This window comes from Camelus dromedarius, unplaced genomic scaffold (genome assembly GCF_036321535.1).
Source record: "Camelus dromedarius isolate mCamDro1 unplaced genomic scaffold, mCamDro1.pat HAP1_SCAFFOLD_183, whole genome shotgun sequence".
Classification (NCBI taxonomy): Eukaryota; Metazoa; Chordata; class Mammalia; order Artiodactyla; family Camelidae; genus Camelus; species Camelus dromedarius.
The window spans coordinates 4,070,241-4,087,423 of record NW_026989846.1 but is presented as its reverse complement, the minus strand read 5'-3'; positions in this window follow the sequence as shown (position 1 = coordinate 4,087,423).

Sequence of the window (17,183 nt, the reverse complement as noted above, 5' to 3'; positions counted from 1 at the left end):
TTCCTGCAGTTTTCACTGTAAAACCGAGTTGGAGCTACTACCTTCCCATATATATGTATGGATTGGTGTTTGCAACTGAAAAGAAACTTTGTGTTCCCAACAAGCTAGTTGAAGGACGGCTTTCACACACACTTATCTCTCAAAACTGAGCATGTGGAGAGACGTTCGTTCATCTAGCACAAAGGGAACGGGTTGCAGGAGAAACTTTAACTCTCGTTTCTCAGTCTGTTTCCTAATGCTAGTTTGAAGTTCCTGCAGTTTTCACTGTAAAACCGAGTTGGAGCTAGTACCTTCCCATATATATGTATGGAGTGGAGTTTGCAACTGAAAAGAAACTTTGTGTTCCCAACAAGCTAGTTGAAGGACGGCTTTCACACACACTTATCTCTCAAAACTGAGCATGTGGAGAAACGTTCGTTCATCTAGCACAAAGGGAACGGGTTGCAGGAGAAACTTTTACTCTGGTTTCTCAGTCTGTTTCCTAGTGCTAGTTTGAAGTTCCTGCAGTTTTCACCGTAAAACCGAGTTGGAGCTAGTACCTTCCCATATATATGTTTGGAGTGGAGTTTGCAACTGAAAAGAAACTTTGTGTTCCCAACAAGCTAGTTGAAGGACGGCTTTCACACACACTTATCTCTCAAAACTGAGCAGGTGGAGAGACGTTCGTTCATCTAGCACAAAGGGAACGGGTTGCAGGAGAAACTTTTACTCTCGTTTCTCAGTCTGTTTCCTAATGCTAGTTTGACGTTCCTGCAGTTTTCACTGTAAAACCGAGTTGGAGCTAGTACATTCCCATATATATGTATGGATTGGTGTTTGCAACTGAAAAGAAACTTTGTGTTCCCAACAAGCTAGTTGAAGGACGGCTTTCACACACACTTATCTCTCAAAACTGAGCATGTGGAGAGACGTTCGTTCATCTAGCACAAAGGGAACGGGTTGCAGGAGAAACTTTTACTCTCGTTTCTCAGTCTGTTTCCTAATGCTAGTTTGAAGTTCCTGCAGTTTTCACTGTAAAACCGAGTTGGAGCTAGTACCTTCCCATATATATGAATGGAGTGGAGTTTGCAACTGAAAAGAAACTTTGTGTTCCCAACAAGCTAGTTGAAGGACGGCTTTCACACACACTTATCTCTCAAAACTGAGCATGTGGAGAAACGTTCGTTCATATAGCACAAAGGGAACGGGTTGCAGGAGAAACTTTTACTCTCGTTTCTCAGTCTGTTTCCTAGTGCTAGTTTGAAGTTCCTGCAGTTTTCACTGTAAAACCGAGTTGGAGCTAGTACCTTCCCATATATATGTATGGATTGGTGTTTGCAACTGAAAAGAAACTTTGTGTTCCCAACAAGCTAGTTGAAGGACGGCTTTCACACACACTTATCTCTCAAAACTGAGCATGTGGAGAGACGATCGTTCATCTAGCACAAAGGGAACTGGTTGCAGGAGAAACTTTAACTCTCGTTTCTCAGTCTGTTTCCTAATGCTAGTTTGAAGTTCCTGCAGTTTTCACTGTAAAACCGAGTTGGAGCTAGTACCTTCCCATATATATGTATGGAGTGGAGTTTGCAACTGAAAAGAAACTTTGTGTTCCCAACAAGCTAGTTGAAGGACGGCTTTCACACACACTTATCTCTCAAAACTGAGCATGTGGAGAAACTTTCGTTCATCTAGCACAAAGGGAACGGGTTGCAGGAGAAACTTTTACTCTGGTTTCTCAGTCTGTTTCCTAGTGCTAGTTTGAAGTTCCTGCAGTTTTCACCGTAAAACCGAGTTGGAGCTAGTACCTTCCCATATATATGTTTGGAGTGGAGTTTGCAACTGAAAAGAAACTTTGTGTTCCCAACAAGCTAGTTGAAGGACGGCTTTCACACACACTTATCTCTCAAAACTGAGCATGTGGAGAGACGTTCGTTCATCTAGCACAAAGGGAACGGGTTGCAGGAGAAACTTTTACTCTCGTTTCTCAGTCTGTTTCCTAATGCTAGTTTGACGTTCCTGCAGTTTTCACTGTAAAACCGAGTTGGAGCTAGTACATTCCCATATATATGTATGGATTGGTGTTTGCAACTGAAAAGAAACTTTGTGTTCCCAACAAGCTAGTTGAAGGACGGCTTTCACACACACTTATCTCTCAAAACTGAGCATGTGGAGAGACGTTCGTTCATCTAGCACAAAGGGAACGGGTTGCAGGAGAAACTTTAACTCTCGTTTCTCAGTCTGTTTCCTAATGCTAGTTTGAAGTTCCTGCAGTTTTCACTGTAAAACCGAGTTGGAGCTAGTACCTTCCCATATATATGTATGGAGTGGAGTTTGCAACTGAAAAGAAACTTTGTGTTCCCAACAAGCTAGTTGAAGGACGGCTTTCACACACACTTATCTCTCAAAACTGAGCATGTGGAGAGACGTTCGTTCATCTAGCACAAAGGGAACGGGTTGCAGGAGAAACTTTTACTCTCGTTTCTCAGTCTGTTTCCTAGTGCTAGTTTGAAGTTTCTGCAGTTTTCACTGTAAAACAGAGGTGGAGCTAGTACCTTCCCATATATATGTATGGATTGGTGTTTGCAACTGAAAAGAAACTTTGTGTTCCCAACAAGCTAGTTGAAGGACGGCTTTCACACACACTTATCTCTCAAAACTGAGCATGTGGAGAGACGTTCGTTCATCTAGCAAAAAGGGAACGGGTTGCAGGAGAAACTTTAACTCTCGTTTCTCAGTCTGTTTCCTAATGCTAGTTTGAAGTTCCTGCAGTTTTCACTGTAAAACCGAGTTGGAGCTAGTACCTTCCCATATATATGTATGGAGTGGAGTTTGCAACTGAAAAGAAACTTTGTGTTCCCAACAAGCTAGTTGAAGGACGGCTTTCACACACACTTATCTCTCAAAACTGAGCATGTGGAGAGACGTTCATTCATCTAGCACAAAGGGAACGGGTTGCAGGAGAAACTTTTACTCTCCTTTCTCAGTATGTTTCCTAATGCTAGTTTGATGTTCCTGCAGTTTTCACTGTAAAACCGAGTTGGAGCTAGTACCTTCCCATATATATGTATGGAGTGGAGTTTGCAACTGAAAAGAAACTTTGTGTTCCCAACAAGCTAGTTGAAGGACGGCTTTCACACACACTTATCTCTCAAAACTGAGCATGTGGAGAAACGTTCGTTCATCTAGCACAAAGGGAACGGGTTGCAGGAGAAACTTTTACTCTCGTTTCTCAGTCTGTTTCCTAGTGCTAGTTTGAAGATCCTGCAGTTTTCACTGTAAAACCGAGTTGGAGCTAGTACCTTCCCATATATATGTATGGAGTGGAGTTTGCAACTGAAAAGAAACTTTGTGTTCCCAACAAGCTAGTTGAAGGACGGCTTTCACACACACTTATCTCTCAAAACTGAGCATGTGGAGAGACGTTCGTTCATCTAGCACAAAGGGAACGGGTTGCAGGAGAAACTTTTACTCTCGTTTCTCAGTCTGTTTCCTAGTGCTAGTTTGAAGTTTCTGCAGTTTTCACTGTAAAACAGAGTTGGAGCTAGTACCTTCCCATATATATGTATGGATTGGTGTTTGCAACTGAAAAGAAACTTTGTGTTCCCAACAAGCTAGTTGAAGGACGGCTTTCACACACACTTATCTCTCAAAACTGAGCATGTGGAGAGACGTTCGTTCATCTAGCACAAAGGGAACGGGTTGCAGGAGAAACTTTTACTCTCGTTTCTCAGTCTGTTTCCTAATGCTAGTTTGAAGTTCCTGCAGTTTTCACTGTAAAACCGAGTTGGAGCTAGTACCTTCCCATATATATGTATGGAGTGGAGTTTGCAACTGAAAAGAAACTTTGTGTTCCCAACAAGCTAGTTGAAGGACGGCTTTCACACACACTTATCTCTCAAAACTGAGCATGTGGAGAAACGTTCGTTCATCTAGCACAAAGGGAACGGTTTGCAGGAGAAACTTTTACTCTGGTTTCTCAGTCTGTTTCCTAGTGCTAGTTTGAAGTTCCTGCAGTTTTCACCGTAAAACCGAGTTGGAGCTAGTACCTTCCCATATATATGTTTGGAGTGGAGTTTGCAACTGAAAAGAAACTTTGTGTTCCCAACAAGCTAGTTGAAGGACGGCTTTCACACACACTTATCTCTCAAAACTGAGCATTTGGAGAGACGTTCGTTCATCTAGCACAAAGGGAACGGGTTGCAGGAGAAACTTTTACTCTCGTTTCTTAGTCAGTTTCCTAATGCTAGTTTGAAGTTCCTGCAGTTTTCACTGTAAAACCGAGTTGGAGCTAGTACCTTCCCATATATATGTATGGATTGGTGTTTGCAACTGAAAAGAAACTTTGTGTTCCCAACAAGCTAGTTGAAGGACGGCTTTCACACACATTTATCTCTCAAAACTGAGCATGTGGAGAGACGTTCGTTCATCTAGCACAAAGGGAACGGGTTGCAGGAGAAACTTTAACTCTCGTTTCTCAGTCTGTTTCCTAATGCTAGTTTGACGTTCCTGCAGTTTTCACTGTAAAACCGAGTTGGAGCTAGTACCTTCCCGTATATATGTATGGAGTGGAGTTTGCAACTGAAAAGAAACTTTGTGTTCCCAACAAGCTAGTTGAAGGACGGCTTTCACACACACTTATCTCTCAAAACTGAGCATGTGGAGAAACGTTCGTTCATCTAGCACAAAGGGAACGGGTTGCAGGAGAAACTTTTACTCTGGTTTCTCAGTCTGTTTCCTAGTGCTAGTTTCAAGTTCCTGCAGTTTTCACCGTAAAACCGAGTTGGAGCTAGTACCTTCCCATATATATGTTTGGAGTGGAGTTTGCAACTGAAAAGAAACTTTGTGTTCCCAACAAGCTAGTTGAAGGACGGCTTTCACACACACTTATCTCTCAAATCTGAGCAGGTGGAGAGACGTTCGTTCATCTAGCACAAAGGGAACGGGTTGCAGAGGAAACTTTTACTCTCGTTTCTCAGTCTGTTTCCTAATGCTAGTTTGACGTTCCTGCAGTTTTCACTGTAAAACCGAGTTGGAGCTAGTACCTTCCCATATATATGTATGGATTGGTGTTTGCAACTGAAAAGAAACTTTGTGTTCCCAACAAGCTAGTTGAAGGACGGCTTTCACACACACTTATCTCTCAAAACTGAGCATGTGGAGAGACGTTCGTTCATCTAGCACAAAGGGAACGGGTTGCAGGAGAAACTTTTACTCTCGATTCTCAGTCTGTTTCCTAATGCTAGTTTGAAGTTCCTGCAGTTTTCACTGTAAAACCGAGTTGGAGCTAGTACCTTCCCATATATATGTATGGAGTGGAGTTTGCAACTGAAAAGAAACTTTGTGTTCCCAACAAGCTAGTTGAAGGACGGCTTTCACACACACTTATCTCTCAAAACTGAGCATGTGGAGAAACGTTCGTTCATCTAGCACAAATGGAACGGGTTGCAGAGGAAACTTTTACTCTCGTTTCTCAGTCTGTTTCCTAGTGCTAGTTTGAAGTTCCTGCAGTTTTCACTGTAAAACCGAGTTGGAGCTAGTACCTTCCCATATATATGAATGGAGTGGAGTTTGCAACTGAAAAGAAACTTTGTGTTCCCAACAAGCTAGTTGAAGGACGGCTTTCACACACACTTATCTCTCAAAACTGAGCATGTGGAGAAACGTTCGTTCATATAGCACAAAGGGAACGGGTTGCAGGAGAAACTTTTACTCTCGTTTCTCAGTCTGTTTCCTAGTGCTAGTTTGAAGTTCCTGCAGTTTTCACTGTAAAACCGAGTTGGAGCTAGTACCTTCCCATATATATGTATGGATTGGTGTTTGCAACTGAAAAGAAACTTTGTGTTCCCAACAAGCTAGTTGAAGGACTGCTTTCACACACACTTATCTCTCAAAACTGAGCATGTGGAGAGACGTTCGTTCATCTAGCACAAAGGGAACGGGTTGCAGGAGAAACTTTAACTCTCGTTTCTCAGTCTGTTTCCTAATGCTAGTTTGAAGTTCCTGCAGTTTTCACTGTAAAACCGAGTTGGAGCTAGTACCTTCCCATATATATGTATGGAGTGGAGTTTGCAACTGAAAAGAAACTTTGTGTTCCCAACAAGCTAGTTGAAGGACGGCTTTCACACACACTTATCTCTCAAAACTGAGCATGTGGAGAAACGTTCGTTCATCTAGCACAAAGGGAACGGGTTGCAGGAGAAACTTTTACTCTGGTTTCTCAGTCTGTTTCCTAGTGCTAGTTTGAAGTTCCTGCATTTTTCACCGTAAAACCGAGTTGGAGCTAGTACCTTCCAATATATATGTATGGAGTGGAGTTTGCAACTGAAAAGAAACTTTGTGTTCCCAACAAGCTAGTTGAAGGACGGCTTTCACACACACTTATCTCTCAAAACTGAGCAGGTGGAGAGACGTTCGTTCATCTAGCACAAAGGGAACGGGTTGCAGGAGAAACTTTTACTCTCGTTTCTCAGTCTGTTTCCTAATGCTAGTTTGACGTTCCTGCAGTTTTCACTGTAAAACCGAGTTGGAGCTAGTACCTTCCCATATATATGTATGGATTGGTGTTTGCAACTGAAAAGAAACTTTGTGTTCCCAACAAGCTAGTTGAAGGACGGCTTTCACACACACTTATCTCTCAAAACTGAGCATGTGGAGAGACGTTCGTTCATCTAGCACAAAGGGAACGGGTTGCAGGAGAAACTTTTACTCTCGTTTCTCAGTCTGTTTCCTAGTGCTAGTTTGAAGTTCCTGCAGTTTTCACTGTAAAACCGAGTTGGAGCTAGTACCTTCCCATATATATGTATGGAGTGGAGTTTGTAACTGAAAAGAAACTTTGTGTTCCCAACAAGCTAGTTGAAGGACGGCTTTCACACACACTTATCTCTCAAAACTGAGCAGGTGGAGAGACGTTCGTTCATCTAACGCAAAGGGAACGGTTTGCAGGAGAAACTTTTACTCTCGTTTCTCAGTCTGTTTCGTAATGCTAGTTTGAAGTTCCTGCAGTTTTCACTGTAAAACCGAGTTGGAGCTAGTACCTTCCCATATATATGTATGGAGTGGAGTTTGCAACTGAAAAGAAACTTTGTGTTCCCAACAAGCTAGTTGAAGGACGGCTTTCACACACACTTATCTCTCAAAACTGAGCATGTGGAGAAACGTTCGTTCATATAGCACAAAGGGAACGGGTTGCAGGAGAAACTTTTACTCTCGTTTCTCAGTCTGTTTCCTAGTGCTAGTTTGAAGTTCCTGCAGGTTTCACTGTAAAACCGAGTTGGAGCTAGTACCTTCCCATATATATGTATGGATTGGTGTTTGCAACTGAAAAGAAACTTTGTGTTCCCAACAAGCTAGTTGAAGGACGGCTTTCACACACACTTATCTCTCAAAACTGAGCATGTGGAGAGACGTTCGTTCATCTAGCACAAAGGGAACGGGTTGCAGGAGAAACTTTAACTCTCGTTTCTCAGTCTGTTTCCTAATGCTAGTTTGAAGTTCCTGCAGTTTTCACTGTAAAACCGAGTTGGAGCTAGTACCTTCCCATATATATGTATGGAGTGGAGTTTGCAACTGAAAAGAAACTTTGTGTTCCCAACAAGCTAGTTGAAGGACGGCTTTCACACACACTTATCTCTCAAAACTGAGCATGTGGAGAAACGTTCGTTCATCTAGCACAAAGGGAACGGGTTGCAGGAGAAACTTTTACTCTGGTTTCTCAGTCTGTTTCCTAGTGCTAGTTTGAAGTTCCTGCAGTTTTCACCGTAAAACCGAGTTGGAGCTAGTACCTTCCAATATATATGTATGGAGTGGAGTTTGCAACTGAAAAGAAACTTTGTGTTCCCAACAAGCTAGTTGAAGGACGGCTTTCACACACACTTATCTCTCAAAACTGAGCAGGTGGAGAGACGTTCGTTCATCTAGCACAAAGGGAACGGGTTGCAGGAGAAACTTTTACTCTCGTTTCTCAGTCTGTTTCCTAATGCTAGTTTGACGTTCCTGCAGTTTTCACTGTAAAACCGAGTTGGAGCTAGTACCTTCCCATATATATGTATGGATTGGTGTTTGCAACTGAAAAGAAACTTTGTGTTCCCAACAAGCTAGTTGAAGGACGGCTTTCACACACACTTATCTCTCAAAACTGAGCATGTGGAGAGACGTTCGTTCATCTAGCACAAAGGGAACGGGTTGCAGGAGAAACTTTTACTCTCGTTTCTCAGTCTGTTTCCTAATGCTAGTTTGAAGTTCCTGCAGTTTTCACTGTAAAACCGAGTTGGAGCTAGTACCTTCCCATATATATGTATGGAGTGGAGTTTGCAACTGAAAAGAAACTTTGTGTTCCCAACAAGCTAGTTGAAGGACGGCTTTCACACACACTTATCTCTCAAAACTGAGCATGTGGAGAAACGTTCGTTCATCTAGCACAAATGGAACGGGTTGCAGAGGAAACTTTTACTCTCGTTTCTCAGTCTGTTTCCTAGTGCTAGTTTGATGTTCCTGCAGTTTTCACTGTAAAACCGAGTTGGAGCTAGTACCTTCCCATATATATGTATGGAGTGGAGTTTGCAACTGAAAAGAAACTTTGTGTTCCCAACAAGCTAGTTGAAGGGCGGCTTTCACACACACTTATCTCTCAAAATTGAGCATGTGGAGAGACGTTCGTTCATCTAGCACAAAGGGAACGGGTTGCAGGAGAAACTTTTACTCTCGTTTCTTAGTCTGTTTCCTAATGCTAGTTTGAAGTTCCTGCAGTTTTCACTGTAAAACCGAGTTGGAGCTAGTACCTTCCCATATATATGTATGGAGTGGAGTTTGCAACTGAAAAGAAACTTTGTGTTCCCAACAAGCTAGTTGAAGGACGGCTTTCACACACACTTATCTCTCAAAACTGAGCATGTGGAGAGACGTTCGTTCATCTAGCACAAAGGGAACGGGTTGCAGGAGAAACTTTTACTCTCGTTTCTCAGTCTGTTTCCTAATGCTAGTTTGAAGTTCCTGCAGTTTTCACTGTAAAACCGAGTTGGAGCTAGTACCTTCCCATATATATGTATGGAGTGGAGTTTGCAACTGAAAAGAAACTTTGTGTTCCCAACAAGCTAGTTGAAGGACGGCTTTCACACACACTTATCTCTCAAAACTGAGCATGTGGAGAGACGTTCGTTCATCTAGCACAAAGGGAACGGGTTGCAGGAGAAACATTTACTCACGTTTATCAGTCTGTTTCCTAATGCTAGTTTGAAGTTCCTGCAGTTTTCACTGTAAAACCGAGTTGGAGCTAGTACCTTCCCATATATATGTATGGAGTGGAGTTTGCAACTGAAAAGAAACTTTGTGTTCCCAACAAGCTAGTTGAAGGACGGCTTTCACACACACTTATCTCTCAAAACTGAGCATGTGGAGAGACGTTCGTTCATCTAGCACAAAGGGAACGGGTTGCAGGAGAAACTTTTACTCTCGTTTCTCAGTCTGTTTCCTAATGCTAGTTTGAAGTTCCTGCAGTTTTCACTGTAAAATCGAGTTGGAGCTAGTACCTTCCCATATATATGTATGGATTGGTGTTTGCAACTGAAAAGAAACTTTGTGTTCCCAACAAGCTAGTTGAAGGACGGCTTTCACACACACTTATCTCTCAAAACTGAGCATGTGGAGAGACGTTCGTTCATCTAGCACAAAGGGAACGGGTTGCAGTAGAAACTATTACTCTCGTTTCTCAGTATGTTTCCTAATGCTAGTTTGATGTTCCTGCAGTTTTCACTGTAAAACCGAGTTGGAGCTAGTACCTTCCCATATAAATATATGGAGTGGAGTTTGCAACTGAAAAGAAACTTTGTGTTCCCAACAAGCTAGTTGAAGAACGGCTTTCACACACACTTATCTCTCAAAACTGAGCATGTGGAGAAACGTTCGTTCATCTAGCACAAAGGGAACGGGTTGCAGGAGAAACTTTTACTCTCATTTCTCAGTCTGTTTCCTAGTGCTAGTTTGAAGATCCTGCAGTTTTCACTGTAAAACCGAGTTGGAGCTAGTACCTACCCATATATATGTATGGAGTGGAGTTTGCAACTGAAAAGAAACTTTGTGTTCCCAACAAGCTAGTTGAAGGACGACTTTCACACACACTTATCTCTCAAAACTGAGCATGTGGAGAGACGTTCGTTCATCTAGCACAAAGGGAACGGGTTGCAGGAGAAACATTTACTCACGGTTCTCAGTCTGTTTCCTAATGCTAGTTTGAAGTTCCTGCAGTTTTCACTGTAAAACCGAGTTGGAGCTAGTACCTTCCCATATATATGTATGGAGTGGAGTTTGCAACTGAAAAGAAACTTTGTGTTCCCAACAAGCTAGTTGAAGGACGGCTTTCACACACACTTATCTCTCACAACTGAGCATGTGGAGAGACGTTCGTTCATCTAGCACAAAGGGAACGGGTTGCAGGAGAAACTTTTACTCTCGTTTCTCAGTCTGTTTCCTAATGCTAGTTTGAAGTTCCTGCAGTTTTCACTGTAAAACCGAGTTGGAGCTTGTACCTTCCCATATATATGTATGGAGTGGAGTTTGCAACTGAAAAGAAACTTTGTGTTCCCAATAAGCTAGTTGAAGGACGGCTTTCACACACACTTATCTCTCAGAACTGAGCATGTGGAGAGACGTTCGTTCATCTAGCACAAAGGGAACGGGTTGCAGAGGAAACTTTTACTCTCGTTTCTCAGTCTGTTTCCTAATGCTAGTTTGAAGTTCCTGCAGTTTTCACTGTAAAACCGAGTTGGAGCTAGTACCTTCCCATATATATGTATGGAGTGGAGTTTGCAACTGAAAAGAAACTTTGTGTTCCCAACAAGCTAGTTGAAGGACGGCTTTCACACACACTTATCTCTCAAAACTGAGCATGTGGAGAGACGTTCGTTCATCTAGCACAAAGGGAACGGGTTGCAGGAGAAACATTTACTCACGTTTCTCAGTCTGTTTCCTAATGCTAGTTTGAAGTTCCTGCAGTTTTCACTGTAAAACCGAGTTGGAGCTAGTACCTTCCCATATATATGTATGGAGTGGAGTTTGCAACTGAAAAGAAACTTTGTGTTCCCAACAAGCTAGTTGAAGGACGGCTTTCACACACACTTATCTCTCAAAACTGAGCATGTGGAGAGACGTTCGTTCATCTAGCACAAAGGGAACGGGTTGCAGGAGAAACTTTTACTCTCGTTTCTCAGTCTGTTTCCTAATGCTAGTTTGAAGTTCCTGCAGTTTTCACAGTAAAATCGAGTTGGAGCTAGTACCTTCCCATATATATGTATGGATTGGTGTTTGCAACTGAAAAGAAACTTTGTGTTCCCAACAAGCTAGTTGAAGGACGGCTTTCACACACACTTATCTCTCAAAACTGAGCATGTGGAGAGACGTTCGTTCATCTAGCACAAAGGGAACGGGTTGCAGGAGAAACTATTACTCTCGTTTCTCAGTATGTTTCCTAATGCTAGTTTGATGTTCCTGCAGTTTTCACTGTAAAACCGAGTTGGAGCTAGTACCTTCCCATATATATATATGGAGTGGAGTTTGCAACTGAAAAGAAACTTTGTGTTCCCAACAAGCTAGTTGAAGAACGGCTTTCACACACACTTATCTCTCAAAACTGAGCATGTGGAGAAACGTTCGTTCATCTAGCACAAAGGGAACGGGTTGCAGGGGAAACTTTTACTCTCGTTTCTCAGTCTGTTTCCTAGTGCTAGTTTGAAGATCCTGCAGTTTTCACTGTAAAACCGAGTTGGAGCTAGTACCTACCCATATATATGTATGGAGTGGAGTTTGCAACTGAAAAGAAACTTTGTGTTCCCAACAAGCTAGTTGAAGGACGACTTTCACACACACTTATCTCTCAAAACTGAGCATGTGGAGAGACGTTCGTTCATCTAGCACAAAGGGAACGGGTTGCAGGAGAAACATTTACTCACGTTTCTCAGTCTGTTTCCTAATGCTAGTTTCAAGTTCCTGCAGTTTTCACTGTAAAACCGAGTTGGAGCTAGTACCTTCCCATATATATGTATGGAGTGGAGTTTGCAACTGAAAAGAAACTTTGTGTTCCCAACAAGCTAGTTGAAGGACGGCTTTCACACACACTTATCTCTCACAACTGAGCATGTGGAGAGACGTTCGTTCATCTAGCACAAAGGGAACGGGTTGCAGGAGAAACTTTTACTCTCGTTTCTCAGTCTGTTTCCTAATGCTAGTTTGAAGTTCCTGCAGTTTTCACTGTAAAACCGAGTTGGAGCTAGTACCTTCCCATATATATGTATGGAGTGGAGTTTGCAACTGAAAAGAAACTTTGTGTTCCCAATAAGCTAGTTGAAGGACGGCTTTCACACACACTTATCTCTCAGAACTGAGCATGTGGAGAGACGTTCGTTCATCTAGCACAAAGGGAACGGGTTGCAGAGGAAACTTTTACTCTCGTTTCTCAGTCTGTTTCCTAATGCTAGTTTGAAGTTCCTGCAGTTTTCACTGTAAAACCGAGTTGGAGCTAGTACCTTCCCATATATATGTATGGAGTGGAGTTTGCAACTGAAAAGAAACTTTGTGTTCCCAACAAGCTAGTTGAAGGACGGCTTTCACACACACTTATCTCTCACAACTGAGCATGTGGAGAGACGTTCGTTCATCTAGCACAAAGGGAACGGGTTGCAGGAGAAACTTTTACTCTCGTTTCTCAGTATGTTTCCTAATGCTAGTTTGAAGTTCCTGCAGTTTTCACTGTAAAACCGAGTTGGAGCTAGTACCTTCCCATATATATGTATGGAGTGGAGTTTGCAACTGAAAAGAAACTTTGTGTTCCCAACAAGCTAGTTGAAGGACGGCTTTCACACACACTTATCTCTCAAAACTGAGCATGTGGAGAGACGTTCGTTCATCTAGCACAAAGGGAACGGGTTGCAGGAGAACCTTTTACTCTCGTTTCTCAGTCTGTTTCCTAATGCTAGTTTGAAGTTCCTGCAGTTTTCACTGTAAAACCGAGTTGGAGCTAGTACCTTCCCATATATATGTATGGAGTGGAGTTTGCAACTGAAAAGAAACTTTGTGTTCCCAATAAGCTAGTTGAAGGACGGCTTTCACACACACTTATCTCTCAGAACTGAGCATGTGGAGAGACGTTCGTTCATCTAGCACAAAGGGAACGGGTTGCAGAGGAAACTTTTACTCTCGTTTCTCAGTCTGTTTCCTAATGCTAGTTTGAAGTTCCTGCAGTTTTCACTGTAAAACCGAGTTGGAGCTAGTACCTTCCCATATATATGTATGGAGTGGAGTTTGCAACTGAAAAGAAACTTTGTGTTCCCAACAAGCTAGTTGAAGGACGGCTTTCACACACACTTATCTCTCACAACTGAGCATGTGGAGAGACGTTCGTTCATCTAGCACAAAGGGAACGGGTTGCAGGAGAAACTTTTACTCTGGTTTCTCAGTCTGTTTCCTAGTGCCGGTTTGAATTTCCTGCAGTTTCACTGTAAAACCGAGTTGGAGCTAGTACCTTCCCATATATATGTATGGAGTGGAGTTTGCAACTGAAAAGAAACTTTGTGTTCCCAACAAGCTAGTTGAAGTACGGCTTTCACACACACTTATCTGTCAGAACTGAGCATGTGGAGAGGCGTTCGTTCATCTAGCACAAAGGGAACGGGTTGCAGGAGAAACTTTTACTCTCGTTTCTCAGTCTGTTTCCTAATGCTAGTTTCAAGTTCCTGCAGTTTTCACTGTAAAACCGAGTTGGAGCTAGTACCTTCCCATATATGTGTATGGAGTGGAGTTTGCAACTGAAAAGAAACTTTGTGTTCCCAACAAGCTAGTTGAAGGACGGCTTTCACACACACTTATCTCTCAAAACTGAGCATGTGGAGAAACGTTCGTTCATCTAGCACAAAGGGAACGGGTTGCAGGAGAAACTTTTACTCTGGTTTCCCAGTCTGTTTCCTAGTGCTAGTTTGAAGTTCCTCCATTTTTCACCGTAAAACCGAGTTGGAGCTAGTACCTTCCCATATATATGTATGGAGTGGAGTTTGCAACTGAAAAGAAACTTTGTGTTCCCAACAAGCTATTGAAGGACGGCTTTCACACACACTTATCTCTCAAAACTGAGCATGTGGAGAAACGTTCGTTCATCTAGCACAAAGGGAACGGGTTGCAGGAGAAACTTTTACTCTCGTTTCTCAGTCTGTTTCCTAATGCTAGTTTGAAGTTCCTGCAGTTTTCACTGTAAAACCGAGTTGGAGCTAGTACCTTCCCATATATATGTATGGAGTGGAGTTTGCAACTGAAAAGAAACTTTGTGTTCCCAACAAGCTAGTTGAAGGACGGCTTTCACACACACTTATCTCTCAAAACTGAGCATGTGGAGAAACGTTCGTTCATCTAGCACAAATGGAACGGGTTGCAGAGGAAACTTTTACTCTCGTTTCTCAGTCTGTTTCCTAGTGCTAGTTTGAAGTTCCTGCAGTTTTCACTGTAAAACCGAGTTGGAGCTAGTACCTTCCCATATATATGTATGGAGTGGAATTTGCAACTGAAAAGAAACTTTGTGTTCCCAACAAGCTAGTTGAAGGGCGGCTTTCACACACAATTATCTCTCAAAATTGAGCATGTGGAGAGACGTTCGTTCATCTAGCACAAAGGGAACGGGTTGCAGGAGAAACTTTTACTCTCGTTTCTCAGTCTGTTTCCTAATGCTAGTTTGAAGTTCCTGCAGTTTTCACTGTAAAACCGAATTGGAGCTAGTACCTTCCCATATATATGTATGGATTGGTGTTTGCAACTGAAAAGAAACTTTGTGTTCCCAACAAGCTAGTTGAAGTACGGCTTTCACACACACTTATCTGTCAGAACTGAGCATGTGGAGAGGCGTTCGTTCATCTAGCACAAAGGGAACGGGTTGCAGGAGAAACTTTTACTCTCGTTTCTCAGTCTGTTTCCTAATGCTAGTTTGAAGTTCCTGCAGTTTTCACTGTAAAACCGAGTTGGAGCTAATACCTTCCCATATATATGTATGGAGTGGAGTTTGCAACTGAAAAGAAACTTTGTGTTCCCAACAAGCTAGTTGAAGGACGGCTTTCACACACACTTATCTCTCAAAACTGAGCATGTGGAGAGACGTTCGTTCATCTAGCACAAAGGGAACGGGTTGCAGGAGAACCTTTTACTCTCGTTTCTCAGTCTGTTTCCTAATGCTAGTTTGAAGTTCCTGCAGTTTTCACTGTAAAACCGAGTTGGAGCTAGTACCTTCCCATATATATGTATGGAGTGGAGTTTGCAACTGAAAAGAAACTTTGTGTTCCCAATAAGCTAGTTGAAGGACGGCTTTCACACACACTTATCTCTCAGAACTGAGCATGTGGAGAGACGTTCGTTCATCTAGCACAAAGGGAACGGGTTGCAGAGGAAACTTTTACTCTCGTTTCTCAGTCTGTTTCCTAATGCTAGTTTGAAGTTCCTGCAGTTTTCACTGTAAAACCGAGTTGGAGCTAGTACCTTCCCATATATATGTATGGAGTGGAGTTTGCAACTGAAAAGAAACTTTGTGTTCCCAACAAGCTAGTTGAAGGACGGCTTTCACACACACTTATCTCTCACAACTGAGCATGTGGAGAGACGTTCGTTCATCTAGCACAAAGGGAACGGGTTGCAGGAGAAACTTTTACTCTGGTTTCTCAGTCTGTTTCCTAGTGCTAGTTTGAAGTTCCTGCAGTTTTCACCGTAAAACCGAGTTGGAGCTAGTACCTTCCCATATATATGTATGGAGTGGAGTTTGCAACTGAAAAGAAACTTTGTGTTCCCAACAAGCTAGTTGAAGGACGGCATTCACACACACTTATCTCTCAAAACTGAGCATGTGGAGAGACGTTCGTTCATCTAGCACAAAGGGAACGGGTTGCAGGAGAAACTTTTACTCTCGTTTCTCAGTCTGTTTCCTAATGCTAGTTTGACGTTCCTGCAGTTTTCACTGTAAAACCGAGTTGGAGCTAGTACCTTCCCATATATATGTATGGATTGGTGTTTGCAACTGAAAAGAAACTTTGTGTTCCCAACAAGCTAGTTGAAGGACGGCTTTCACACACACTTATCTCTCAAAACTGAGCATGTGGAGAGACGTTCGTTCATCTAGCACATAGGGAACGGGTTGCAGGATAAATTTTACTCTCGTTTCTCAGTCTGTTTCCTAATGCTAGTTTGAAGTTCCTGCAGTTTTCACTGTAAAACCGAGTTGGAGCTAGTACCTTCCCATATATATGTATGGAGTGGAGTTTGCAACTGAAAAGAAACTTTGTGTTCCCAACAAGCTAGTTGAAGGACGGCTTTCACACACACTTATCTCTCAAAACTGAGCATGTGGAGAGACGTTCGTTCATCTAGCACAAAGGGAACGGGTTGCAGGAGAAACTTTTACTCTCGTTTCTCAGTCTGTTTCCTAATGCTAGTTTGAAGTTCCTGCAGTTTTCACTGTAAAACCGAGTTGGAGCTAGTACCTTCCCATATATATGTATGGAGTGGAGTTTGCAACTGAAAAGAAACTTTGTGTTCCCAACAAGCTAGTTGAAGGACGGCTTTCACACACACTTATCTCTCAAAACTGAGCATGTGGAGAAACGTTCGTTCATCTAGCACAAATGGAACGGGTTGCAGAGGAAACTTTTACTCTCGTTTCTCAGTCTGTTTCCTAGTGCTAGTTTGAAGTTCCTGCAGTTTTCACTGTAAAACCGAGTTGGAGCTAGTACCTTCCCATATATATGTTTGGAGTGGAGTTTGCAACTGAAAAGAAACTTTGTGTTCCCAACAAGCTAGTTGAAGGACGGCTTTCACACACACTTATCTCTCAAAACTGAGCAGGTGGAGAGACGTTCGTTCATCTAGCACAAAGGGAACGGGTTGCAGGAGAAACTTTTACTCTCGTTTCTCAGTCTGTTTCCTAATGCTAGTTTGACGTTCCTGCAGTTTTCACTGTAAAACCGAGTTGGAGCTAGTACCTTCCCATATATATGTATGGAGTGGAGTTTGCAACTGAAAAGAAACTTTGTGTTCCCAACAAGCTAGTTGAAGGACGGCTTTCACACACACTTATCTCTCAAAACTGAGCAGGTGGAGAGACGTTCGTTCATCTAGCGCAAAGGGAACGGGTTGCAGGAGAAACTTTTACTCTCGTTTCTCAGTCTGTTTCCTAATGCTAGTTTGACGTTCCT